Here is an 8,820-nt window from a genome sequence, read left to right as displayed (position 1 = left end):
GCTGATAAAAATCATATCATATCCAGATAGAATTCTGTTCTTGCTAAATCACAAAAACTAGTACTATTTTGTTTGACATTTTCTTATATTGTATTACACCATTTAACCAAACATCTCAATGATTCAGCTACATGGCATGCACAATATAGATAAAGAGTCCATGCATCTTTTGCTTTCTTGTCCTCCATGGCACCTAGTTTCATGTTTTGTATAGAAGCACTCTAACTATTAACATCATAGATAAACTCTCTCACATGCATAAAAGTTGGAAATCTGGACCTACCTGTCTAACAGGCTGAAATCACTGTGGGCTCTCCCATCCTATGCTCTATTTCACTAGTTTTGAATTTAAGCTTCTTATGCTTCTGCTGCTGCAGATGAGTGGAGAAATAACTCCAGAAAGAATGAAGGGATGGAGCCAAAGCAAAAACAATACCCAGTTGTGGATGTGACTGGTGATAGAAGCAAGGTCCGATGCTGCAAAGAGCAGTGTTGCATAGGAACCTGGAATGTCAGGTCCATGAATTAAGGCAAATTAGAAGTGATCAAACAGGAGATGGCAAGAGTGAACATTGACATTCTAGGAAACAGGGAACTAAAATGGCCTGGAATGGGTGAATATAACTCAGATCACCATTATATCTACTGCTGTGAGCAGGAATCCCTCAGAAGAAATGGAGTAGCCATCATGGTCAACAAAAGAGTCCGAAATGCAGTACTTGGATGCAATCTCAAAAACAACAGAATGATCTCTGTTCGTTTCCAAGGCAAACCATTCAATATCACGGTAATCCAAGCCTATGCCCCAACCAGCAACGCTGAAGAAACTGAAGTTGAACGGTTTTATGAAGACCTACAAGACCTTTTAGAACTAATACCCAAAAAAGATGTCCTTTTCATTATAGGGGATGGGAATGCAAAAGTAGGAAGTCAAGAAACACCTGGAGTAACAGGCAAATTTGGCCTTGGAATACCGAATGAAGCAGGGCAAAGACTAATAGAGTTTTGCCAAGAAAATGCACTGGTCATAGCAAACACCTTCTTCCAACAACACAAGAGAAGACTCTACACGTGGACATCACCAGGTTGTCAACACCGAAATCAGATTGATTATATTCTTTGCAGCCAAAGATGGAGAAGCTCTATACAGTCAACAAAAACAAGACCAGGAGCTGACTGTGGCTCAGATCATGAACTCCTTATTACCAAATTCAGACTCAAATTGAAGAAAGTAAGGAAAACCGCTAGACCATTCAGGTATGACCTAAATAAAATCCCTTATGATTATACAGTGGAAGTGAGAAATAGATTTAAGGGCCTAGATCTGATAGATAGAGTGCCTGATGAACTATGGAATAAGGTTCGTGACATTGTACAGGAGACAGGGATCAAGACCATCGCCATGGAAAAGAAATGCAAAAAAGCAAAATGGCTGTCTGGGGAGACCTTACAAATAGCTGTGAAAAGAAGAGAGGTGAAAAGCAAAGGAGAAAAGGAAAGATATAAGCATCTGAATGCAGAGTTCCAAAGAATAGCAAGAAGAGATAAGAAAGCCTTCTTAAGCAATCAATGCAAAGAAATAGAGGAAAACAACAGAATGGGAAAGACTAGAGATCTCTTCAAGAAAATTAGAGATACCAAGGAAACATTTCATGCAAAGATGGGCTCAATAAAGGACAGAAATGGTCTGGGACCTAACAGAAGCAGAAGATATTAAAAAGAGGTGGCAAGAATACATGGAAGAACTGTACAAAAAGGATCTTCATGACCCAGATAATCATGATGATGTGATCACTAATCTAGAGCCAGACATCTTGGAATGTGAAGTCAAGTGGGCCTTAGAAAGCATCACTATGAACAAAGCTAGGGGAGGTGATGAAATTCCAGTTGATCTGTTTCAAATCCTGAAAGATGATGCTGTGAAAGTGCTGCATTCAATATGCCAGCAAGTTTGGAAAACACAGCAGTGGCCACAGGCCTGGAAAAGATCAGTTTTCATTCCAATCCCAAAGAAAGACAATGTCAAAGAATGCTCAAACTACCGCACAAGTTGCACTCATGTCACATGCTAGTAAAGTAATGCTCAAAATTCTCCAAGCCAGGCTTCAGAAATACGTCAACCGTGAACTTCCTGATGTTCAAGCTGGTTTTAGAAAAGGCAGAGAAACCAGAGATCAAATTGCCAACATCTGCTGCATCATGGAAAAAGCAAGAAAGTTCCAGAAAAACATCTATTTCTGCTTTAAGACTATGCCAAAGCCTTTGACTGTGTGGATCACAATAAACTGTGGAAAATTCTTCAAGAGATGGGAATACCAGACCACCTAACCTGCCTCTTGAGAAATCTGTATGCAGGTCAGGAAGCAACAGTTAGAACTGGGCATGGAACAACAGACTGGTTCCAAATAGGAAAAGGAATACGTCAAGGCTGTATATTGTTACCCTGCTTATTTAACTTTTATGCAGAGTACATAATGAGAAATGCTGGACTGGAAGAAACACAGGCTGGAATCAAGATTGCACGGATAAATATCAATCACCTCAGATATGCAGATGACACCACCCTTATGGCAGAAAGTGAAGAGGAGCTAAAAGGCCTCTTGATGAAAGTGAAAGAGGAGAGCGAAAAAGTTGGCCTAAAGCTCAACATTCAGAAAACGAAGATCATGGCATCCGGTCCCATCACTTCATGGCAAATAGATGGGGAAACAGTGGAAACAGTGTCAGACTTTATTTTCGGGGGCTCCAAAATCACTGCAGATGGTGATTGCAGCCATGAAATTAAAAGACGCTTACCCCTTGGAAGAAAAGTTATGACCAACCTAGACAGCATATTCAAAAGCAGAGACATTACTTTGCCGACTAAGGTCCGTCTAGTCAAGGCTATGATTTTTCCTGTGATCATGTATGGATGTGAGAGTTGGACTGAGAAGAAGGCTGAGCACCGAAGTATTGATGCTTTTGAACTGTGGTATTGGAGAAGACTCTTGAGAGTCCTTTGGACTGCAAGGAGATCCAACTAGTCCATTCTAAAGTAGATCAGTCCTGGGTGTTCTTTGGAAGGAATGATGCTAAAGCTGAAACTCCAGTACTTTGGCCACCTCATTTGACGAGTTGACTCATTGGAAAAATTGATGCTGGGAGGGATTGGGTGCAGGAGGAGAAGGGGAGGAGAGAGGATGATATGGCTGGATGGCGTCACCAATTCGATGGACGTGAGTTTGAGTGAACTCCAGGAGTTGGTGATGGACAGGGAGGCCTGGCATGCTGCAGTTCATGGGGTCACAAAGAGTCGGACACGACTGAGCGACTGAACTGAACTGATGGTTCGTAACCTGACTATCAACTATTTCAAAGAGGAGATATTGGATTATTTCTAACCCTGCCATTGTGATTAGTCAGCTCAATATGTTCTATCTATGAAATCTTTGTGATAGTAAAAGATGTTGCTTAGTTTCTATGGGTTCATAGTCCAATTTTCAGTCTTTCCAGACGTGACCTGGGCACTCTGCCATGTAACTAGAAACAGACAACATAAGCAAATACTAGATTGGAGAGAAGTGGGAGGAATGAAAAGAGGAGGGCACCCAAATAATCACCTCAATGTGATATTTAAAAGATTTTGAGAACAAAGCAAAGTGTAGAATGAAAAGACTTGAGGAGATGATTTATGCTTCCAGGTTTTCGCTTCAGAAGAAAATAAAAGCTTATTTAATTTAAAGCTAAATTTGCTGACTGTACAATAGTCTGACTTCATTTAACATAACTTGTCAAGGAAAGAAGATGGGAAGGAATTGAGGACAAGTAAAATATGAGGAAATTCAAGATAGAAAGATGAAGTTTGTAGAAAAAACTGAATGGAGGGACACTGGCCAGCAGCCAGGCTTCTTACAGGGGAAATGAGCATCCTAGACTGTGGCTTGAAGAGATTACTCCCAGCATTTACCTGGTTTACTGTTACTCTCTATACAAAGTATGTCTTTCAACTTCGTTCCCCTATGGAATTAATTTTTTTTTTAAACATCAACTTTGTTTTACTTCACAACGTTCCAAATAACTATATCCATGTTTCAAGTATAACTGTAAGGATTGTTGCTTCCTTATAAACCTATAGTCAACCTGACATATATTTGGCATTGAGGCCAAATATCTCATTGTTGGGTTAGAAGCTAAGATTTAAAGATTTAGATTTAGAACATCTTTTAAAATAAAAGTAACTCTGTAATTGGGATCAATAGAAATAAGGGAGTACATGACTACCACTCTTTCTAGAATAGCTCAGCACTAGTCTTGAATATCTCAAAGAGAACAAAATAACATTCTTAGTATTCATCCACATTATTTTCACAATGGTGGTGAGAAAACTCTTGAAAAAAGTCACCATTTTAAACATTATTTATACTTTTCAAACCCTTGACTTATAGACAAACTTGTGAAAAATATCCTTGTAACTAGGATTGAACAAAAACACAAGAATACCCAAAGAAGTAATTTGAAGGAAAACTATGTTGACTGAAAAGTTATTTTAGATATATAAAATGCTAGATGATAATGTTGATTATATGAGACATTTTGATGACTTAAGCTCATTACTAGGATTCATAAAAGGTAACTATCAATCATACTTAACATAATATACATTTTTATACCCATTACCCTAAAGAAACAAAGCCAGTTCTAGTTTATTAGTTTGTGTCTACAGTAGCTCAACTTATTTGATTTAGTATAAACATTGGCCTAGTGTTAACCATTCATCAGTGTTTTGTTTATGTAATTTAATTTTATGCAAAACAAACTTTCCACACTCAATAATTTGGTCCAGCCAATCAAATTCACTTAGCCTATCTATTGTCAACCTTCAAACAATTATTTATGGATGTGCTGACTCTAACCTTATAATTATATCATTTAGAATCAAAATTTTCAGTTCTGCTATTCAAGTTTACTTATAAAAATCTACTCCTCTAAACACAGAAAAATAGAAGTTAATCTGCATTACTGACTCATGGCATAGCAATGCTGATCAAGATATTTCATCAACATATTTGCAAGAGAAGGTTAAATTCTAGTTTCTTTCTTTTTGTCTTAAAAGGATTCTAATACTTTCCTGGTGTTAATTAAATACTGAAAGATTCATCTTTTCTAAGTAGGACAATGGAATTAGAAACAGCTCAAAGAGAGTATAGCTAGAAAATATAGCGTAAGGGTGGATTTAAGCAGAAAACTTGATTGTTCAGAATACTTTGCAATATATTGTTCTTTCTTTATGAAACTGATGCTTTGGACAACTGAGGAAATTTTGTGGTTATTTTCCAAGAAACAAAGGTGATAAAACTTTAACTTTGAGCTGAGTTAACCATTAAATCTCTCTCCTGTTGTGATTATTTTGCCATATGTGCAAGGTGGTTGGCATTGAGGACTGGCTTCCCTGGTGGCTCAGAGGTTAAAGCATCTGCCTGCAATGCAGGAGACCCAGGTTCAATCCCTGGGTTGGGAAGATCCCCTGGAGAATGAAATGGCGCCCCACTCCAGTATTCTTGCCTGGAGAATCCCATGGATGGAGGAGCCTGGTGGGCTACAGTCCACGGGGTCGCAAAGAGTCAGACACAACTGAGTGACTTCACTTCACTTCACTTTGGCATTAATAGGATGCTGAAATAAACCCTAGAATAGTTCATCTGTACTTTTTAATCCCACCTATTGAATTTACCATTTTCCCATATTTTAATTTCAAAACTTCTTGTTGTTGCTTTGTTTTCTGATAACTTCTTTTTTCAGATAAGTCGATTCTTGCTTTTCAAATGCAGTGTCTTGCTTTGCAAATCGCTTTGAGGATACCAACTAGAATTATTTTTCTTCCTTTAGTTTATATTATCAATTATATAGTTGTAATTTTTGAAGGCATTTGTTTTGTTACTTCATATTGTATATCTTTTGCTTTGTTTATTTTCCTCAAATATTTGGTCATCTTTGGTTTTCTATTTATTAATGAATAGTAACTGCCATGTATACATAATACAAAATAGTTTTAACAAATACATATAACTATATTCATGAATAGAATATAACTTCTGTTTCCAAATTGTACAATATCTCCTGTTATAAATTAATAATTAAACACATTTGTGGAAAAAACAAAATTTAACTACATAGAAATAAAAGGGTAATAGAGGGACTTGTGCTTCTAGATGTTTTGGAAGAACTGGTATAGGATATGTAGCACAGTAGCTAAAAGCTGGAGAAGATCAACCATCGGTGGGACAATATAAAATGGCCTAGTATGAGGTTAATTGGAGTTCTCAAAGTAGAATGTGTCAGGCAGAAAAATATATATATTTGAAAAAATGGCTGACATTTTTCACCTTTGATTAATCCTAAGTATTCAAGAAGCTCAATGAACTCCAAGGAAGAGAGACATATCTTTAAAAGCATACCAAGGGATGTTATTATCAAATTATTGAACTAATGATTTTAAAAAATAATTAAAACATCATAGAAATTATTTCAAATGAAAATTCATATCTATGTAAGCAATAAAGTATATTATAAAAGATAAATGTGTTAGTAAACACAAAAGACATTTTTTTCCTCCTTTCTAAATTTTTTTAAAAGATAACTGTTGGAAGGAAAAAATATATCATTGGGCTTTGGCCATAAAACTGTAGTAGAAATAAAAGGTATAAAAACAATACTGCAAATAAAAGAGGGGTAAAGGAAAACATACTTCTCTAAATTCATGTATTGTTTGAGAAATGGTATATTATTCTTTGAAGGTACATCATGATAAGCTGAATATGTATATTTAAATTATAGAGCAATCACTAATTTAATGCAAATAAGTATACTTAATAAGCCTAAAGGAGAGAAAATGAAATACCAAAATATACTAACTTAATCCAAAATAACACAGGAAAAGAGAAAAAAATTAAATGAAGGATATGGGACAAATAAGAAAACTAATCAAGGTAGGTAATAGACTTAGGACATAGCCATGTAAATAATTACATTAAATGTAATTATCCCAAAAACTCAAAAGGTAGAGATTGCCATACAGGATATTAAAAAAAACCTAAATATGCTATCTACATAAAGCATATTTTAAATATAAATATAGAGCTTAACAGTAAAGGATAAAAAAAGATCATAACAACACATAAGAAAATTGGAGTCACTATATCAATACCAAAGAGAATAGAAAAAAGATGACCACACAAAACAAAATGATAATGATACTTTGTCATTACTTCATAATGATAAAGTATCAATCATTAAAGAAATAAAATTATAACAAAAATGTGTGTGTGCTTAGTCGCTCAGTTGTGTATGACTCTTTGTGACCCCTGTACTGTAGCCCACCAGTCTCCTGTGTCCATGGGGATTCTCCAGGCAAGAATACTGGAGTGGATTGCCCTGTGCTCCTTCAGAGGATCTTCCCAACCCAGGGGCTGAACCCACGTCTTTGACATTGAACACAGATTCTTTACCATCTGAGTCACCAGGGAAAATAGTATTAGTCAGAATTGAAACCCATACTTTCAGAAAATTATAAATAGAAGGGAACACTCACAGCAAACTTTGGACATCCATGCACACGTTGTAGTTAATATTGAAAGAGAAACTCTCCTTAAGACTGGGAATGGGGCAAACTGGGAAAGAATGCTCTCACCATGTCAACATTGTACATTAAGTTCTAGATACTGCAATGTCAAGAAAAATAAAATATCTACAGGTAGCAAAAAAATAAGCAAAACAGTATGTACATACAGCATGATTATACATAAACAATTCTAAAGGATCTACAAAAATGATATTAGGATTATATCACAACTTCACCCATTTCCCTCAGCACTAACACTTCCCACTTGCCTTCTCATAACATCATTCTATTCTTTTTATCTATGAGCTTATTTTTTTGTTTGTTTTTTCCTTTCAGAGTCCACCTATGAGTGAAATCACACAGTATTTGTCTTTCTCTCTCTGACTTATTTCACTTAGCATAATACCTGCAAGGTCTATCCATGTTGGCCCAAGTGGAAGAATTTTACTCTTTTTTGGGACTGAGTAATATTCTTCTGTGTGTATGTATCACATCCTCTTTATTTTCTCATCTATCTATCTATAGTCAATTATGTTGTTTTCGTATCTTGCGTGCAAGTGCTAAGAACTAAATCCCTTCAGTCATGTCTGACACTGTGCAACCATATGGACTGCAGCCTGCCAGTCTCCTCTGTTCATAGGATTCTCTAGGCAAGAACACGGGAGTGGGTTGCTGTGCCCTCCTCCAGAAGATCTTCCCATCCCAGAGATAAGCCCCGTGTCTCTTACATGTCTTAGTTATTGTAAATAATGCTGTATATATCTTTTCAAATGAATGTCTTTTTGTTCTTTGGATAAATGCCCCAAAGTAGAATGGCTGGGTCATATGGTAGTTCTACTCATATATTTTTTGAGGAACCTCCATACTATTTTCCATAGTGGCTGTGCCAATTTAAAAGCCTGTTGACAGTGTGTAAGGATTCCCTTTTCTTTGTATTCTTTCAGACATTTATTATTTCTTGTGTTTTGGTAATAGCCATTCTAATAGGTGTGAGGTGGTTTTGATCTAATAATTAGTGTTGTTGAACATCTTTTCATGTATTTGTTGGCCATCTATATATCTACTTTGAAAAAACTGTCTGTTCATGTCCCCTTCCCAACTTTTAATCGGGTCATTTTGGCTTTTGTTGTTGAGTTTTATGAGTTCTTCATATATTATGATGTTAACCCCTTATTGGACATAGGATTTTGCAAGTAGTTTCTCTCATTCATTAGGTTGTCTTT

The 8,820-nt window shown here is 36.2% G+C and overlaps 1 non-coding gene across 1 annotated transcript; it reads left to right on the top strand.

The window, feature by feature from the left end:
- On the top strand, positions 5,426 to 5,497 carry TRNAC-GCA. Its single transcript has one exon. It is a non-coding gene; the product is annotated as a tRNA-Cys (tRNA).

Source organism: Capra hircus, chromosome 10 (assembly GCF_001704415.2).
Source record: "Capra hircus breed San Clemente chromosome 10, ASM170441v1, whole genome shotgun sequence".
In the NCBI taxonomy this organism is placed as follows: Eukaryota; Metazoa; Chordata; class Mammalia; order Artiodactyla; family Bovidae; genus Capra; species Capra hircus.
This window is presented reverse-complemented; position numbering and strand designations above follow the sequence as displayed.